The sequence below is a fragment of the Bufo gargarizans genome, chromosome 4, assembly GCF_014858855.1.
Source record: "Bufo gargarizans isolate SCDJY-AF-19 chromosome 4, ASM1485885v1, whole genome shotgun sequence".
In the NCBI taxonomy this organism is placed as follows: Eukaryota; Metazoa; Chordata; class Amphibia; order Anura; family Bufonidae; genus Bufo; species Bufo gargarizans.
In genome coordinates, this window is record NC_058083.1 from 12,030,609 (window position 1) to 12,052,056 (window position 21,448).

The following is a 21,448-nucleotide window of genomic DNA, read 5'->3' on the forward strand; positions in this document are numbered from 1 at the left end:
GTTTCTATGAGGAGGTAAGTTCTAGACTTGACAGACGGTGAATCAATGGATGTCGTATATCTGGACTTCTCCAAAGCATTTGACACTGTACCACATAAAAGGTTAGTATATAAAATGAGAATGCTCGAACTGGGAGAAAATGTCTGTAAGTGGGTAAGTAACTGTCTCAGTAATAGAAAACAGAGGGTGGTTATTAACGGTACACACTCAGATTGGGTCACTGTCACTAGTGGGGTACCTCAGGGGTCAGTATTGGGCCCTATTCTCTTCAATATATTTATCAATGATCTTGTAGAAGGCTTGCATAGTAAAGTATCAATTTTTGCAGATGACACTAAACTGTGTAAAGTAATTGACCCTGAAGAGGACAGTATACTACTACAGAGTGATCTGGATAGATTGGAGGCTTGGGCAGAGAAGTGGCAGATGAGGTTTAACACTGACAAATTTAAGGTTATGCACATGGAAAGGAATAATGAAAGTCACCTGTACATTCAAAATGGTAAATCACTGGGTAACACTGACATGGAAAAGGACCTAGGAATTTTAATAAAAAGCAAACTAAGCTGCAAAAAAACACTGTCAGGCAGCTGCTGCCAAGGCCAATAAGATAATGGGTTGCATCAAAAGGGGCATAGATGCCTGTGATAAGAACATATTCCTACCACTTTACAAATCGCTAGTCAGACCACACATGGAGTACTGTGTACAGTTCTGGGCTCCTGTGAACAAGGCAGACATAGCAGAACTGGAGAGGGTCCAGGGTTACAGTACCCTGAAACATTATCAAAATTAGGATTATTCACTTCAAAAGACGACTGAGGGGAGATCTAATTACTAGGTATAAATATATCAGGGGTCAGTACAGAGATCTATCCCATCATCTATTTATCTCCAGGACTGTGACTGTGACGAGGGGACATCCTCTGCGTCTGGAGGAAAGAAGGTTTGTACAAACCGGATTCCCAAAAAGTTGGGACACTATACAAATCGTGAATAAAAACTGAATGCAATGATGTGGAGGTGCCAACTTCTAATATTTTATTCAGAATAGAACATAAATCACGGAACAAAAGTTTTAACTGAGAAAATGTACCATTTTAAGGGAAAAATATGTTGAATCAGAATTTCATGGTGTCAACAAATCCCCAAAAAGTTGGGACAAGGCCATTTTCACCACTGTGTGGCATCTCCCCTTCTTCTTACAACACTCAACAGACGTCTGGGGACCGAGGAGACCAGTTTCTCAAGTTTAGAAATGGGAATGCTCTCCCATTCTTGTCTAATACAGGCCTCTAACTGTTCAATCGTCTTGGGCCTTCTTTGTTGCACCTTCCTCTTGATGCGCCAAATGTTCTCTATAGGTGAAAGATCTGGACTGCAGACTGGCCATTTCAGTACCCAGATCCTTCTCCTACGCAGCCATGATGTTGTGATTGATGCAGAATGTGGTCTGGCATTATCTTGTTGAAAAATGCAGGGTCTTCCCTGAAAGAGATGACGTCTGGATGGGAGCAGATGTTGTTCTAGAACCTGAATATATTTTTCTGCATTGATGGTGCCTTTCCAGACATGCAAGCTGCCCATGCCACACACACTCATGCAACCCCATACCATCAGAGATGCAGGCTTCTGAACTGAGCGTTGATAACAACTTGGGTTGTCATTGTCCTCTTTGGTCCGGGTGACATGGCGTCCCAGATTTCCAAAAGGAACTTCGAATCGTGACTCGTCTGACCACAGAACAGTCTTCCATTTTGCCACACTCCATTTTAAATGATCCCTGGCCCAGTGAAAACGCCTGAGCTTGTGGATCTTGCTTAGAAATGGCTTCTTCTCTGCACTGTAGAGTTTCAGCTGGCAACGGCGGATGGCACGGTGGATTGTGTTCACTGACAATGGTTTCTGGAAGTATTCCTGAGACCATTCTGTGATTTCCTTTACAGTAGCATTCCTGTTTGTGGTGCAGTGTCGTTTAAGGGCCCGGAGATCACGGGCATCCAGTATGGTTTTACGGCCTTGACCCTTACGCACAGAGATTGTTCCAGATTCTCTGAATCTTCGGATGATGTTATGCACAGTTGATGATGATAGATGCAAAGTCTTTGCAATTTTTCTCTGGGTAACACCTTTCTGATATTGCTCCACTATCTTTCTGCGCAACATTGTGGGAATTGGTGATCCTCTACCCATCTTGGCTTCTGAGAGACACTGCCACTCTGAGAAGCTCTTTTTATACCCAATCATGTTGCCAATTGACCTAATTAGTGTTAATTGGTCTTCCAGCTCTTTGTTATGCTCAAATTTACTTTTTCCAGCCTCTTATTGCTACTTGTCCCAACTTTTTTGGGATTTGTTGACACCGTGAAAATTTGAATCAACTTATTTTTCCTTTAAAATGATACATTTACTCGGATTAAACGTTTGATCTGTCATCTACGTTCTATTACAAATAAAATATTGACATTTGCCATCTCCACATCATTGCATTCAGTTTTTATTCACAATTTTTTTTGTGTCCCAACTTTTTGGGAATCCCGTACACAAACATAGAAAAGGATTCTTTACAGTAAGAGCAGTGAGACTATGGAACTCTCTGCCTGAGGAGGTGGTGATGGTGAGTACAATAAAGGAATTCAAGAGGGGCCTGGATGTTTTCTGGAGTGTAATAATATTACAGGCTATAGCTACTAGAGAGGGGTCGTTGATCCAGGGAGTTATTCTGATTGCCTGATTGGAGTCGGGGAGGAATTTTTTCTTAAGTCGCGAAAATTGGCTTCAACTAGGGTTGAGCTGTGAGGGAGAGATTAGGAAACAATTCTGGTGTTCTTGGTGTTAAATCTGCAAACTACAGCGATTATTTTTGTGGGTGCAATGCTACATTTTTGTACCCCTGAGCCCAGTGCCACAGAGAAATAAGCTTTAATCAGTCTGTTTGTTAGGTGGGCGTCGGCGACCATTTTTACAAGTGCAGTGCAACTGCATGTGTGCTAGGGACATTACTTTAATCCTGTTCTGGTAGCTCAGTGGGCGACATTTAGCCATTTTTTAAGGACACCTGCACTGCATATGTGCCAAGGGAAGGGAAAATAATATAGGTAATCATTCTGTGAATTCAAGGCCCCGGGGGGGGGAACATATTCACAATTTGTTTCTTTGAAGTACCCCTGTGCTGAATATCTGACAGGGAAAATCTATTTATTAAATCCATCTGTTAGATTCCATAGGGACAAATTCCCTTTTTTTGGCGGTCAAGTACCCCTGCGGCCTGCAGTGGATACCTGCCAGTAAAAATAATTAAATTACATTAGTCTGTCACATATTTGTGTGACCTAAAGCGATTTTTTCTCTTTCTGACACCGGCACTGGATATCTGACAGTCAAATAAAACCGTTAAATACTGCTGTTACATTGTCGGTTAAAAAAAACTCACTTTTTGTGCTAGATAGTACCGTTAAATACTGTGGTTACATTGTTGGTTGAAAAAACAAACTTTTTGTGCTAGACAGTACATTTGCAGCCTACGCTGCATTACTGACAGACCACTAAAAATGTTAAATGCTCCTGTTACATTGTCTGTTAAAAAAAAAAAAACTTTCTGTGCTAGATTGTAATATGCGGCCTGCGCTGCATTTCTGACAGTCCGCTAAAACCGTTAAATACTGCTGTTATATTGTTGTTTGAAAAAACACCCTTTTTGTGCTAGATATTTCATTTGCGGCCTGCGCTGCATTTCTGACAGTCCAATAAAACTGTTAAATACTGCTGTTATATTGTCGGTTGAAAAAAACTCACTTTTTGTGCTAGATAGCACATTTGCGGCCTGCACTGCATTTCTGACAGTCCAATAAAACCGATAAATACTGCTGTTACATTGTCGATTGACAAATTCCCATTTTGTTGTGCTAGAATGTAAATTTTTTGGCCTGCGCTGCATTTCTGACAGTCCACTAAAACCATTAAATACTGCTGTTACATTGTTGGTTGAAAAAAACTCACTTTTTGTTCTAGATAGTTCATTTACGGTCTGCGCTGCATTTCTGACAGTCCAATAAAACCGATAAATACTGCTGTTACATTGTTGATTGAAAAAAGCACACTTTTTGTGCTAGATTGTACATTTGCAGCCTACGCTGCATTTCTGACAGTCCACTAAAACCGCTAAATATTGCTGTTACATTGTTGGTTGAAAAAAGCACACTTTTTGTGCTAGATTGTACATTTACAGCCTACGCTGCATTTCTGACAGTCCACTAAAATCGTTAAATACTGCTCTTACATTGTCGGTTGAAAACTCCACACTTTTTGTGCTAGATAGTACATTTGCGGCCTGTGCTGCATTTCTGACAGTCCACTAAAACCGTTAAATACTGCTGTTACATTGTCGGTCGAAAAAAACTCTCATTTTTTGCTACAGTAGATAGTACATTTGCGGCCTGCGCTGCATTTCTGACAGTCCAATAAAACTGTTAAATACTGCTGTTACATTGTCGGTTTAAAAAAACTCACTTTTTGTGCTAGATAGTACATTTGCGGCCTGCACTGCATTTCTGACAGTCCAATAAAACTGATAAATGCTGCTGTTATATTGTTGGTTGAAAAAAGTACACTTTTTGTGCTAGATAGTACATTTGCAGCCTGCGCTGCATTTCTGACAGTCCATTAAAACCATTAAATACTGCTGTTACATTGTTGGTTGAAAAAAAGCACACCTTTTGTGCTAGATTGTACATTTGCAGCCTGTGCTGCATTTCTGACAGTACACTAAAACCGTTAAATACTGCTGTTACATTGTCAGTCAAAAAAAACCTCACTTTTTGTGCGCTACAGTAGATAGTACATTTGCAGACTGCGCTGCATCTCTGACAGTCCAATAAAACCGTTAAATACTGCTGTTACATTGTCAGTTGAAAAAAACACACTTTTTGTGCTAGATAGTACATTTGCGGCCTGCACTGCATTTCTGACGGTCCAATAAAACTGATAAATACTGCTGTTACATTGTTGGTTGAAAAAAGTACACTTTTTGTGCTAGATAGTACATTTGCAGCCTGTGCTGCTTTTCTGACAGTCAAATAAAACCATTAAATATGCTGTTATATTGTTGTTTAAAAAAAACACCCTTTTTGTGCTAGATAGTACATTTGCAGCCTTCGCTGCATTTCTGACAGTCCACTAAAACCGTTATATATTGTGGTTGTATTGGTGTTTGAAAAAAAACACCCTTTATGTGCTAGATAGTACATTTATGGCCTGCGCTGCACTTCTGACAGTCAAATAAAACCAGTAAATACTGCTGTTACATTGTTGGTTGAAAAAAGCACACTTTTTGTGCTAGATAGTAAATTTGCAGCCTGCTCTGCATTTCTGACAGTCTACTAAAACCGTTAAATACTGCTTTTATATTGTTGTCTGAAAAAAACACCCTTTTTGTGCTAGATGGCACATTTGCAGCCTGCGCTGCATTTCTGACAGTCAAATAAAACCAGTAGATACTGCTGTTACATTGTTGGTTGAAAAAAAGCACACTTTTTGTGCTAGATAGTAAATTTCCAGCCTGCTCTGAATTTCTGACAGTCCACTAAAACCGTTAAATACTGCTTTTATATTGTTGTCTGAACAAAACACTTTTTGCGCTAGATAGTACATTTGCGGCCTGCGCTGCATTTCTGACATTCCTACAAAACCATTAAATACTGCTGTTACATTGTTGGTTGAAAAAAAAACACACTTTTAGTGCTAGATATTTGCACCCTGCTCTGCATTTCTGACATTCGAATAAAACCGTTAAATACTGCTGTTATAGTGTTGTCTGAAAAAAAACACTTTTTGTGCTAGATAGTACATTTGCGACCTGTGCTGCATTTCTGCAGGCGGTAGCAGTGGAAAAGGAGGAGTCAGCCGAGGAGGAGACAAAGGATGGAGTAGGAGGAGGTGAAGAAGAGGCAGGCCTGCATGCAATCCTTGGTGGTAACACCAAATCCACAATGGAGCCACGGGTTACATGCTTGACGGCCATAAGAAGGTTCACCCAGTGGGCAGTAAAAGTTATGTACCTTCCCTGTCCGTGTTTTATAGACCGCGTGTCTGTGGTCAGATGTATCTTGGCACCGACACTGTGTGCCAGAGATACATTCACGTGCTGCTGAACGTGGCCATATAGCTTTGGGATGCCTTTCTGGGAGAAATATTTCATTCCGGGGACCTTCCATTGTGGTGTGCCAATGGCCACAAATTTTCTAAAGTCCTTCGAGTCCACCAGTTTATATGGCAGTAGTTGGCGGGCTAGCAGTTCCGACAAGCCAGCGGTCAGCCGTTGGGCAAGAGGGTTATCCTGCGTCATCAACTTTTTACACTCAAACATTTGGGCCACGGAAGCCTGCCTTCTGCCAGATGAAAGCGATGACAGCACGGTGGGAGGTGGAGTGGAGGACAAATGGGAAGAGAGAGGAGAAGGAGAAGAGGCAGGACGTGGAGCTGTGGGAGTGTGGCTTTGTGGATTCTGACGGCGTTGCTCCCACTGGGCTCGGTGATGGGAGGCCAGGTGCCTTCTTAAGGCAGTCATCCCTAGGTAAGTGTTGGGCTTACCCCGGCTTATGCGTTGACAGCACAGGCTGACATATTGTCAGCAGCTGACACGTTAAAAAAAGCCCACACTGTGGAGCCATGTGCCAACGTCCTCGGAGCGCCAGATGTGACCATGCATGGTGGATGGCTCACTCCAGATACATTTGCAGTCTAAATTTTGCCTCCTGTGCCCTGTGAGCTCTGCCTGCTTCTCCTCCTTCTACCTCTCTGCTGCTCCGTCTCTCCCTCTGAACTCCCCTCCTCTTCCTCTCTTGTGGGCACCCACGTGACGTCCATCAACACGTCATCATTGTGACCTTTACCACCACTGACATTTGAGATCTCGGAGTAGACAGCAACAGGGGGAACCTCCCTCCTTGGGCTGATCTGGGTATTGTCGTCAGACTGCTGGGTGGCAGCCATTGCTACCTCCTCTTTCACATCCGATGTCAAGAATGGCTGCGCATCGGTAAGGTCTGGGAATGGGTGGGAAAATAATTCCTCTGACTCGAGTAGAAGGGCTATGGTGATGGTGGTGTCTTTGGGTGTGCACACAGCAGAGAGCAAGGAGGGTGCAGATACAGAGGATGAGGAGAGTGCAGAAGCAGAAGGCCGAATGAGCCACTCAACCTACTCTGGTGTGCCCTTTGAAGTAATCGCACCACCTTCTCCAACTTCCCACTTAGGCTACGCCCTGGTGCACCTGCCTGACCCCTATTAGCCCTGCGGAATGGCCTGCCTCTTTTTCTGCCTGTCATTTTCAAAATGACCTGTGCCTAAGTCTCTGAGTATACTGGCCGGAAAGTCAGGGTAATGTATATTCATGGAGACTTAAAATACTACCCCAACGCTATGGTGTCTCTATCCACGGTTGCTGGCAGGTGGACCCACAAGGTGTCCGTCGCCACCAATCTACACTATGAACTGATAATAGGGAGAGACTTACCGGGCTTCCCAGCACTGTGGCCTGCTACAAGAATTACCGATACCCATGAGACAGGGGTAACCCTAGCAGAGTGGCCCTGCTCAGAGGGGAGACCAGAACCTTGGGAACTTCGGTGGAAGAGGGGAAGACAACCCTGCTAAGTGTGATGGTGCTAGACGTGGAAGACTTGACGCCGGGTCCTGAGTTGGCAGACCTCAATGTCTCTGGGGATAATTTTGGTACCGCCTACGTCGGACCCAACCCTATCCCAAACTTGGGAAAATGTGTTAATAGTAGATGGTGAACCACAACAACCTGGCGCAGAGTCAGTGTTTCCCCATTTTGTGGTTCATCAAGATATGTTGTATTGGGTAAACCAACTACGGGGTGAGCATATTGAACAGATGGTGGTCCCCAAGGCTTATCGCAAACTCGTGTTAGATCTAGCCCACCAACATGTTCTCGGGGGTCACCTGTGGCTTCAGAAAACTCAGGATCGGATTCTACAGTGGTTTGACTGGCCCAGCATATTCATAGAGGTGGAAGAGTTTTGTAAATCTTGCCCGACCTGCCAGATGACTATCCCCCAGCCACATTTCCGGAGTCCCCTAGTACCTCTCCCAATTATCGAGATACCGTTTGACCGAATAGCTATGGATCTCATAGGACCAGAACCGAAGTCCGCCAGAGGGACATCAACACATCTTAGTCATCCTAGACTACGCCACCTGGAGGCGGTGCCACTGTGACATCCCTCGGCTAAACTCATAGCTAAGGAGTTAATGGAAATGTTTTCCCGAGTAGGACTACCTAAAGAGGTTCTGACCGACCAGGGGACGCCTTTTATGTCCAAGGTGATGAGGGAACTCTGTAAGTTGCTGCACATAAAACAACTACGGATGTCCATTTACCATCTTCAAACAGACAGTCTGGTAGAAAGGTTTAACCAAACATTAAAAAATATGTTGAAAAGGGTAGTGTCTAAAGATGGGAAGGACTGGGACCTCTTTCTGCCCTATCTCATGTTCGCAGTAGGGGTACCCCAGGCCTCTACTGGGTTCTCGCTCTTCGAACTGCTATATGGCAGACACCCTCGCGGTCTCTTGTATGTGGCTAGATGCAAGATCAGATGGAGACAGTGTTGTCTCTTGTTAGGGAGCATATCGAGGCAGCTCAGCAAGCCCAGAATCGGGTCTATAATCGGCAGGCTCAGGTCCGGATCTTTAACCCGGGTGATCAGGTTTTGGTTCTGGTGCCGACCATGGACAGTAAATTCCTGGCTAGGTGGCAGGGGCCCTACAAGGTACTCGAGAAAATTGGAGATGTAAACTACAAGTTACACCAGCAATGGCAGCAAAAGCCGGAGCAGGTTTACAGAGTGAATTTACTCAAACCATGGAAAGATAGAGAAACCTGTACTCCAGCCCGCAGCTGGGTTTTCTAGGAGAAGAGGCTCCGGCCCCTCTGTCTACTGCAAGGGAAGCGGCTGCCACAGTAAAAATTGCTGACAGCATCTCCTCTAAACAGACTCAGGAGGCCAGGGAGTTTGTTAGTTTGAAGACACAGATGTGTTCTCGGACCTCCCTGGACACAGTTCCATAATCCAGCATGACATTGTCACTGAGCCTCAGGCAAAAGTCTGGTTAAAACCATACTGGGTACCTGAGGCTCGGCGGCAAGCCATATCGGAGGAGGTACAGCTACTGTTGCAGCTAGATGTCATTAAGGAGTCAAAAAGTGAGTCGGCCAGTCCTATAATAATGATACCCAAGCCGGACGTGACGTTGCGGTTTTGTAACGATTTTCATAAACGTAATGATATTTCTAGGTTCGACGCGTTATTTTTATTTTTTTTACCCCCTCTCATTTGTCAGTGACTTGAGTTGAACTTTATTGCATCGCTAGAGGGGGGCAATTGATCATTCCTTGCTAGTGATGTCCAGTTCATGAACGAATCATTCATTTGAATCGATTCAGTTCACTGAAACGGAGGAGTCGATTTCTCTGACTGAGCCGATCCGTGTGAAACAGCTCAGTCTGAGTCAGTGAGTCCCAGCACACAATAGCAGAGCCGCTGGCAGCAGGGAGGGACTCGGGAGGAGTGTAATCTGATCCTAGAGTGGAAGCTGCTTCTGCCAGCCCCTCCCCTCCCCGCCCACCAACCAATCAGAGCTGAGGCAAGGCAAGCACTAGCAGCTCTGAGTCTGAGTCACTCACACAAGTGCAGGGAGTCAGAAAGAATCAAATGAGTCTCAGGTTAAAAGAATCTAAAGATCCGACTTAGTTAGAGACTCATTCGATTCTTTGAGTTAAAAGAGCCGTCAGTCACTAGAACAGTTTACACTGAGGCTGATGCTTTTGCAGCAGTGATAAGATTAAGGGCCAGGAGAAGAGAGATAAGAGAAGTGACAGATGACTGTGAAGACCACCCAATCTGTTGCTCAGAAGCCATGAGATTGTAAGGCTACTTTCACACTAGCGGCAGGATGGATCCGACAGGCTGTTCACCCTGTCAGATCCGTCCTGCCGTTATTTCGCCGGACCACCGCTCCGTCCCCATTGACTATAATGGGGACGGGGGTGGAGCTCTGGCCCAGCACGGCAGTGCATGGCGAAAGGCCGCCAGACTAAAAGTACTGCATGTCCAACTTGTTGTGTGGTCTTTGCTCAGGGGTAAAATGCAAAGCTGTTTTCTGGATTATCCCACAGGGCCATGATCCTCCATCATTGTTATTAACCCCTCCCTTGCCAGCCCACCCAGCCCTATTTAGCTTTGTGTTCAGCTTTGAAAAAAATGTTTAGGCCATGAAGGGGTTAATTAAGTGTTGGAGGGGGTGGGGGTGTTATTGTGCATATTGTGTTTGGGATCCATTTAACAAGTTTGACCAGTTGGGTTTGAGAGTGGTTGAGTGTCATCCACAGATCCCTCATAACAGTGCGTCACCCGCAGACCCCCCCCCCCATAACAGTGTGTCACCCACAGATCCCCCATATCAGTGTGTCATCCACAGATCCCCCATAACAGTGTGTCATCCACAGATCCCCCATAACAGTGTGTCATCCGCAGATCCCCCATAACAGTGTCATCCACAGATCCCCATAACAGTGTCATCCACAGATCCCCATAACAGAATCATCCACAGATTCCTCATAACAGTGCGTCATCCAGAGATTCCTCATAACAGTGTGTCATCCACAGATTCCCCCATAACAGTGTGTCATCCACAGATTCCCCCATAACAGTGTGACATCCACAGATTCCCCCATAACAGTGTGTCATCCACAGATCCCCCATAACAGTGTCATCCACAGATCCCCCATAACAGTGTGTCATCCACAGATTCCCCCATAACAGTGTGTCATCCACATATTCCCCCATAACAGTAAGTCCTCCACAGATTCCCCCCATAACAATGTGTCATCCACAGATCCCCCATAACATTGTGTCATCCACAGATTCCCCCATAACAGTGTGTCATCCACAGATCCCCCCATAACAGTGTGTCATCCACAGATCCCCCATAACATTGTGTCATCCACAGATCCCCCATAACAGTGTGTCATCCACAGATCCCCCATAACAGTGTGTCATCCACAGATCCCCCATTACAGTGTGTCATCCACAGATCCCCCATAACAGTGTGTCATCCACAGATCCCCCATAACATTGTGTCATCCACAGATCCCCCATAACAGTGTGTCATCCACAGATCCCCCCATAACAGTGTGTCATCCACAGATCCCCCATAACTGTCATCCACAGATTCCCCCATAACAGTGTCATCCACAGATTCCCCCATAACAGTGTGTCATCCACAGATTCCCCCATAACAGTGTCATCCACAGATTCCCCATAACAGTGTGTCAACCACATATTCCCCCCATAAGAGTAAGTCCTCCACAGATTCCCCCATAACACTGTAACAGTAAACCTTGTGCTTTTTTTTTTTTTTTTTTTTTAAATGTGCCAGGGGAAGATTGCTAGGGCAGATTAGAACAGATAGTGTAGTTAGTGTTAGTGGAGGGTCCTGCTTAAAGGAGTCTACCTTGTCGTAGTAGCAGGCTTCATATTATTTGGTCAAAAATGAATTCCTTACTGAAATCACAGATTATCACTTTTTACTGTCTTTGCAGTTGTAAAAAAATTATGAAATTGGGGGTAGGTCCTTGGGGGTGGAGGGGAGGTGGAGTCAGGATGGATTCTAAAGGAGCGGGGTAGGAGGGGGGGCCCAGGCCTTGAGCTGTGTAAGGGGCCCCAAAATTTCTGATGGCAGCCCTGAACCAGAGTATTACACTGGTATGTTGAAGGATTAAATCCTTCATATAGCTAGTAAGTCCTATCCTGGGGATAGGCCTTCATTTAATGTAGGATGAACAGCTGCATTGATTGAAGGAATATTTTCAGGATTACCACGTTTGTTGCTAGATGTGCTTGAGTGGTTGCTTGCCTCATGTTCGTCTTCCCCATGCTCTTTTTCGGTGGGACTCTCACAACCCATTTACTATGTAAACAAATCACTCACATGTACGTCCCGTCCAGCTGGAGTACGCTGTCCTCAGGCTGCGGCTTTGAAATGCTTACCACGCAGCCCCTGCATCACGTGTTACAGTCCGGGCTCATGCTGTTCTTACAAGGCACATAGCTAGTCGCAGCGCCACAGTCTGCGTCACATGTCCATAGCACCATGTCGTTTCACTCTATACGTCCGTAACTCCGCACCTGCCAGCACGCAGTCAAGGTACACCCACGCTGGTCACGTAAATTAGTCTGCGGTTGTCCCACGCACCTAGTCCTGCGGCAGCACACGGGTTACTCATACTTGGCAGACATTCTGTGTTTCTATGTTCCTCAGGTTGTGAAAAATAAAAAGGGGGTTAGTTCCTCCATAGGTTACTTGCATGTAGTCACCGGTAAAGGTAGGACGTACACGACCACATATGATGTCACACGTGTTGAGGTTTCATGCATGCGCACCATCTCATCCCCTCTTGTGTGGATCCACTTTATTTTAAGATTCCGTAATTGATTACTGGCTAGGTCATTTCAGTTTTTGGTTTTATTTTCCCCCTTAACAGGTGTTTTCCCCGGCTTCAGGGGCTCGAACGGCCATACTATCTAACTCCTACATATCCTGGTGCAGGTAGATTTCTGTTACGTGGTTAGGTTAGGCTTAGGTTTCTCCAAGTTTACCTGGTGCTCTGTTTTGCTTCACAGTAAAGTACCCGCATACTTCATCCGTCAGGATCCGGTAAAAAAGAAACGTATTATTTTTTTTTCTTCCTTCCCGTCTTAAATATCATTTCCTTTTCTTCCCTGATTTATGACCTGTCAGCTCCACATTCTTTAGGCGTGCATAGCCTCAATGCTCTCATTCCCTCCGAGGAGTTTGGCATGAAATATGCGTCCATAGACGAGGCAATTCAGGTCATACTGTCCTTGGGGCAGCACACCTGGCTTTCGAAAGCAGATATCACCGACGCTTTCAAACTGCTGCCCATTCACCCCCTGTTATGGCAGTGACACGGCGTCAGGTGGGACGGGCTGTATTATTTTGCTAACTGTCTCACATTTGGCTCTAAATCAAGCCCTTGATTGTTCGATCAGTTTGCCAGAAGTCTGCACTGGATCCTTGAACACACCTTCGGTGCCCATCATGTCATCCACTATCTAGACGACTTTCTGCTGATCGAACCTCCATCACGGCATCCTGGGGACCTAGGGGTCTTGACCGAAGTCTTGAGCAAACTCGGTGTTCCAGTAGCGGATCATAAGCTCGACGGGCCACACACCAGGTTGACCTTTTTAGGTATCCAACTAGACACCGTCACGTTGCAAGCCAGTCTACCTCCGGACAAGCTACATAGAGTCAGAGACACTGTCCACAAGTTAGCTTGCGCAGCCATTTGCTCCAGAGTGGAGCTCCAAAGTCTGCTTGGCATGCTCAACTATGCCATGAGGATCATCCCGCAAGGCAGGACTTTCATTTCCAGACTCCTCAGCCTTCTTCCTTTAACAACTGACCAAGATAGCCAGGTTAGACTAGGTCAACAAGCCTCTGGCCGACCTCCTCATGTGGGATCAGTTCCTTTCTAACTGGAACGGTATCTCATTCTTTACTTCCACAGTGTCCAGTCACTCCCCCGTCCTCCACACCGATGCTTCGTCAGCTCTGGGTTTCGCCGCCATTCACGGCAACCACTGGATGGCCAGCTCTTGGCCACCCGAGGTTACAACCATACCTGGGTTTTCCCAGTCCTCCTCCTTGTTCGAGATCTACCCCATTGTTGCCGCAGCACAGGCGTGGTGTGCTAACTGGCGCAAGGAGACAGTATTGATTCTGACCGATAATGAAGGTCTGGCATCTCTGATCAACAAGGGTAGATCAGACTCCGGTGAAATCATGGCCTTCATGAGACCGTTCATTTGGTTGGCTTTACAGCACCAATTTCATTTCGAATGTGTACATATTCCCGGCAAGGTAAACGTGGCAGCAGATGTTCTGTCTAGAGGTAAACTGCAATTTTTCTTTCAGATCTCACCAGAGGCGGACCCTGTACCAACCCCAACACCATCACACAACCTGCTAGTCATGCTTTGAACACGCACCTGGTCACTGCCAGACTTCTCATGCAGAAGTCATTGTCCGAGAACACGGCGAGGATGTACAAGACGGCGTGGTCCCATTATTCTAGGTTTCAGCAAAATTGTCCACAACTGGGCATGGACGATATTACGTATATACTCGCATTCATAGCTTTTTGCCACTCAGACCTCAAACTAGCACACGGCACAATCAGGTCATACTTAGCCGGCATACAACATTACTGGTGCATCTCCTACCCAGATAGACCCTCGCTGTTCTCCGCTCACCCTATTAAAACCATCCTCAAAGGGATACAGAATTCGGCAGCCGTCAGCAGAATTTCCAGGAGACCCTTCTCTGGGGACATGTTTAAGTCCTTATCAGCCATCTTAGGTACCAGCCCCTTCGGCTTAAGGACTAGCGCATTAGTCAAAACCGCCCTGTATCTATGCTTTTATGGCTTCCTACGACCCGGGGAGTTCACATGCCCCTTATCCTGCACTACTTTCATTTAGAAACAACATTTACAACATTTAGGCTCCCACTATGTGCTCACTCTTGTTCACACCAAAACTACCAGGCCAGGCCAGACCACCAAGGTCAAGTATTTTCCCACAGGCAACGAATGGTGCCCAGTAGCAGCATTTAACGAATGGTCGGTGCTGATCAAACACGATGCACCCAATTCCCCGTTGTTGGCTTACAACTCCGGCCCACTCAGTATCGAGACTTTCCTTAGGTTCATCCGCTCATTGTTGCCAAGACTGGGTGTAGATCCTTTGAGCATCACTGGTCATTTGTTCGGGATAGGCGCAGCGTCAGCCGCCTCTAAAAACAATGTACCGGGCCACATTATTAAGAGACTAGGGCGTTGGAAATCATTGTGCTACACTCGCTACATCCCCAATCCCTAAACGCGAGATGTCTTTAGCTTTCCTAAATTTGTTACTGTAACACGTGTCAATACAGTACTTTGTTCACATTACCGTGTCATGTATTTTTGGCCCCTTTAGGCTACCCTTTACAGCAGTTCCGCCACTACTCTACTGCTATGCTTAGGTTACGGGTATTCTGATAGTCGATCCAAGCACAAGTGTAGGCAACGCAGTTGCCGTATTTGTGGGAGGGGAGGCTCCTACTGTCTCTACTTAAGGCACCTCTGTGCCCTCCCCCCGGCAGCTACCTTCACGATCCCAGGCAGTACAGCGTGTGCCCCTCCCACCCAACCCCTTTTTATTATCATTTCCTATAGGGTGGCCCCCTTTAGGCTACCCTTTACAGCAGTTCCGCTACTACTCTACTGCTATGCTTAGGTTACGGGTATTCTGATAGTCGATCCGAGCACAAATATAGAAATCAGTTTTAGTTAGGTAGAGTTAGTATAGATTTTGCAGTACGTGCATCCTGCAATTTTTTTTTCTACCCCTTTTTCTCTATATTTCAAATTTATTAAAACCCCTCACACTAAATAAAGGTTTAGACATTTCACACGTCACACCCCAATAAAATAAAAATGGCCTGTCCGTCCCGATCAGTATACTCTGCTGAAGAGGCATACGCCATGCTTGCCTCCGATACCGAGTCTGCCAGTGAGGTAGAAGAGGATGCCACTTTCCTCTACTCCTCTACCTCCTCATTATCATCATCATCCACTAATGAGGAACCCTCTAGAAGCCCCAGAGGAGGTAGCAGAGGAGGTAGACCCCCAGAGTGACCCTATATGGACCCCACCCCCTGACGAATATCAGCCCCAAATTCCTGAGTTTGTGGGCAACTCAGGAATTCAGATAGATTGTGCGGGCTTTTCAAAATCTTTTTCTCTGAAGATTTAGTAAATTTAATGGACGGCCAAACCAATTTATACGCCCAATAATTTATTTCCCAAACCCTACTTAGCCATATGCCAGACCCCTAGGTTGGACCCCAGTAGATGCAGCAGAGATGATGAAGTTTTGGGGACTTGTGCTGCATATGGGCATTGTAAAAAAAAAAACATTAGGCAATATTGGAGTTCAGACATTTTCTACCAGACTCCAAATTACAGTCAGACCATGACCCGGAAGCGATTTGAGTCAATTAGGAAATTCCTACACTACAATGACAATGCACAGTGCCCACTCCAAAACGACCCAACATTTGACCGTCTGTTCAAGATTAGGCCTGTCATTGATCACTTTAACACCATGTTTGCTGAGGTGTACAACCCAGATAAAAATATCTGTGCAGATGAGTCCCTATTACTTTTCAAAGGGTGAGATAGAATCTGTCAGTACCTGCCTAGCAAACGGGCAAGTTATGGCATAAAGATTTACAAACTTTGTAAGAGTAGCTCCGGGTACACCCACAAGTTCTGCATATACAAAGGCATAGATTCCCAGATAGAACCCCCAGAATGCCACCCCATCCCCATTAATGGGAAGATAGTGTGGGACTTACTGCACCCACTGCTGGATAAGGGTTACCACCTCTATGTGGATAATTATTATACCAGCATACCCCTATTCATATCCCTAACTGCCAGAGGTACTATGGCTTGCGGCACAGTGCACAAAAATTAGAGAGGCCTCCCTAGATCCCTGGTAGGGAAACCACTGAGAATGGATGTAAGCAGGGCTCTCCTCCATGAGAACATGCTGGTGGTTAAGTACAAGGACAAGAGGGACGTCCTTTTATTGACCTTCATTCACACTAATGCCATCTCCCCTGCCCCTGTACCACTACCACTGTCCCCAAACCAGTCTGCATCCTGGACTACAACAGGCACATGGGAGGGGTGGATCTTTCAGATCAACTTCTGAATCCCTACAGTGCCACACATAAAAATGAAAGTTTGGTACAAAAAGCTGGCCGTACACATTGTACAGACGGCAATGTACAAATGCGTACATGCTATTTCAATCTGCAGGCCACACAGAAACTTTCCTTCAGTTCCAACAGGTGGTTATCAAGGCCCTAATTTTTCAAAAACAGGCTAGGGAGGGTCCTAGTACTTCATGAAGTCATAGTGCCCGTGTTGTACCAGGGCAACATTTTACAGGTCAAGTCCCCCAGACAGCAAGGAAGGGCCCAAAAAAGAGGCAGGGTGTGTTCCAAAAGGGGGATAAGGAAAGATCCCATTTACCACTGCGAAACCTGCTCTGAAAAACCTGGCCTGTGCATGCAGGATTGTTTTAAAATCTACACACATCCATGGAGTATTAATTTAATTTCATCATTGATGTACCCTGTAGTTTTACCACCCTATATCTCTGATTTAGTCCGCATAGCTTACAGATCCACTTTTCACCAACCACTACATATTAATTTCTATGAAACACCTGTTAGGTCAAAAGTGCCCTTTCCACCCCTTCAAATGTTTGTATGTGGGTGCACTTTCCAAAATGTAGTCACATCTTGGGGTTTTTAATTTCTGGAGACCACAGGAAATTTTTAAATGTGACATGGCACCTAAAATCCATGTCTTCTAATACCGGTCAGCAAAATACATATTTAGCTGTTTGACTCTAGAGCCCTGCTGTGTGCCCATACATCATTTTTTGAGCACATATGGGGTGTTGCCGTATTCAGGGAGAAAGGGGAAACAATGTGGGGTGCATTTTATCCTGTTACCCTTTGGGAAAGTGAAAAATGTGGGTGTAAAGCAAGTTTTTCTAGAAAAGAAATGTTATTTTTAATTTTTACTGCCAAGTGTTTCCGAATTCTAGGAAACACCTTTGAGGTCAAATTGCTCACTACACACCTTGAAAGATTCCTTGAGGGGTGTAGTTTCCAAGATGGGGTAACTTTTTGGGGGTTTCCACTGTAGGGCCACCTCAGGGTGTCGTCATATGCAACATAGCTCCCAATTACCATTCCAGCTAAATCTGCTCTCCAAAAGCCATATAGTGCTCCTTCCACTCTGAAGCCTGTTGTGTGCCTATACATCAGTTTTTGAGCACATATGGGGTGTTTCTGTAAACTCCAGAATCAGGGTAATAGATTTCAAGTTTTGTTTGGCTGTTAACCCTTGATGTGTTGCAGGAAAAATAGATAAAAATTTAAAATCTGCTAGAAAAAGTGAAATTTTGAAATTTCATTCCCATTTTCCTTTAATTCTTGTGGGGCAACTAAAGGGTTAACAAAGTTTGTAAAATCAGTTTTGAATAGCTTGAGGGGTATAGTTTATAAAATGGAGTGATTTATGGGTGGTTTCGAATATGTAAGCCCCACAAAGTGGCTTCATACTGAACTGGTCCTTACAGTGGGATGCGAAAGTTTGGGCAACCTTGTTAATCACCATGATTTTCCTGTATAAATCGTTGGTTGTTACGATAAAAAATGTCAGTTAAATATATCACATAGGAGGCACACACAGTGATATTTGAGAAGTGAAATGAAGTTTATTGGATTTACAGAAAGTGTGCTATAATTGTTTAAACAAAATTAGGCAGGTGCATAAATTCGGGCACCACAAAAAAGAAATGAAATCAATATTTAGTAGATCCTCCTTTTGCAGAAATTACAGCCTCTAAACGCTTCCTGTAGGTTCCAATGAGAGTCTGGATTCTGGTTGAAGGTATTTTGGACCATTCCTCTTTACAAAACATCTTTAGTTCATTCAGGTTTGATCGCTTCCGAGCATGGACAGCTCTCTTTAAGTCACACCACAGATTTTCAATTATATTCAGGTCTGGGGACTGAGATGGCCATTCCAGAACGTTGTACTTGTTCCTCTACATAAATGCCTTAGTGGATTTTGAGCAGTGTTTAGGGTCGTTGTCTTGTTGAAAGATCCAGCCCCGGCGCAGCTTCAGCTGTGTCACTGATTCATGGACATTGGTCTCCAGAATCTGCTGATACTGAGTGGAATCCATGCTTCCCTCAACTTTGACAAGATTCCCAGTCCCTGCACTGGCCACACAGCCCCACAGCATGATGGAACCACCACCATATTTTACTGTAGGTAGCAGGTGTTTTTCTTGGAATGCTTTTCCAGTGTTCTTTTTCCTCCATGCATAACGCCCCTTGTTATGGTCAAATAACTAAATTTTAGTTTCATCAGTCCACAGCACCTTATTCCAAAATGAAGCTGGCTTGTCCAAATGCGCTTTAGCCCACCTCAAGTGGCACTTTTTGTGCTGTGGACGGAGAAAAGCTTCCTCTGCATCACTCTCACATACAGCATCTCCTTGTGTAAAGTGCGCAGAATGGTTGAACGATACACAGTGACTCCATCTGCAGCAAGATGATGTTGTAGGTCTTTGGTGCTGGTCTGTGGGTTGACTCTGACTGTTCTCACCATTCGTCGCTTCTGTCTATCCGAGATTTTTCTTGGTCTGCCACTTTAAGCCTTAACTTGAACTGAGCCTGTGGTCTTCCATTTCCTCAATATGTTCCTAACTGTGGAAACAGACAGCTGAAATCTCTAAGACAGCTTTCTGTATCCTTCCCCTAAACCATGATGGTGAACAATCTTTGTCTTCAGGTCATTTGAGAGTTGTTTTGAGACCCACATGTTGCTACTCTTCAGAGAAAATTAAAAGAGGAGGGAAACTTACAATTGACCCCCTTAAATACACTCTCATAATTGGATTCACCTGTGTATGTAGGTCAGGGGTCACTGAGCTTACCAAGCCAATTTGAGTTCCAATAAAGAGTTCTAAAGGTTTTGGAATCAATAAAATGACAACAGTGCCCAAATGTATGCACCTGTCTAATTTTGTTTAAACAATTATAGCACACTTTCTGTAAATCCAATAAACTTCATTTCACTTCTCAAATATCACTGTGTGTGTCTCCTATATGATATATTTAACTGACATTTTTTATCGTAACAACCAACGATTTATACAGGAAAATCATGCCGATTAACAAGGTGTTAATCGTAATGATTTTCCTGTATAAATCGTTGGTTGTTACGATAAAAAATGTCAGTTAAATATATCATATAGGAGACACACACAGTGATATTTGAGAAGTGAAATGAGGTTTATTGGATTTACAGAAAGTGTGCTATAATTGTTTGAACAAAATTAGACAGGTGCATACATTTGCCCAAACTTTAGCATCCCACTGTAAAAAATTGGGTTTTGGAAATTTCCTTAAAAATGTTAAGATTCCCTTCTAAACTTCTAAGTCTTTTAACGTCCCAAAAAATAAAATGTAATTTTCAAAATTATCCAAACATGAAGTAGACATATGAGGAATGTAAAGTAATAACTATTTTTGGAGGTATTACTGTATATTTTAAAAGTAGAGAAATTTAAATTTGCAATTTTTTGTAAATTTTGTATTTTTTTTATAAATAAAAATGAAATATTTTGACTCAAATTTTTACACTGTCATTAAGTACAATATTAATATAAATATGCCGCACCGCGAATATTCTTTGCAATTTAAAGGTCATTTTATTTAGTGATTTTCAGATATCCCTTTATCTTTGACCACAGAAACTCCAAGCCACTGAAGAAAGTCCGTATGGACCGAAACGTCCCGCTCACATATGGATAGTAGTTACGCAACATTTAATTTCCTATAAACTGGATAACCTTATATTGTGAAAATCACTAAATAAAATTACCTTTAAATTGCAAATAATATTCCGTCTGCCGCATATTTATACTACTGTTGGATGACCGTCGGGTCTTTGCTGGCACTGGGAAGAGCATAACAGTGTGCAGTACTCCATTCTCCAATATATAAAGTACAATATGTGACGAGAAAACATTCTCAGAATGGCCTGGATAAGTAAAAGCATTTTAAAGTTATCACCACATAAAGTGACACATGTCAGATTTGCTAAAAATGGCCTGGTCCTTAAGGTGAAAAACGGCAGGCTCCTAAAGTGGTTAATAGTAGGCACTGTTATTTGAATACTTTATGGTACTCTCGGGACATTCTATGGCACTTTTATTTAGCTAGCGTTATGCCTTGTATTCCTCCTATGTCCCTCATTTCAAAAACAAAAAGTTTTGCCCCTTTGACTTTGATCTTGATCCTAGAGGCATGATTATTTTTTTTTTCTAAAGCAGTACTTCACCAAAGCTGAACCTAAACTTTCACTGCTATGCTTTTAGTTTATGAAATGTATAGAAAAGCAAAGAACCTTTAAAGTACATTTCTCATTAAGTAATTGCTCAGCTAAGCATTTCTAAAAGCACATAATATGTTCCATTGAAAAGAGATAACCTGCATTGAGTATGCATCCTGTATGGCTTTGCTAATGCATAGATTCAAATCGAGACTAAAGAGGTTTTAAACACAAAAACATATTCCTCTTCAAAAATAACTTTAATGTTCTTGTATAAAATATTTTTGGATAGTACTCATAGCAAAAAACATCAAAATTAACTTCTTAATGGCCGACAATGCACCTTTTACTGTGGTCATAAAA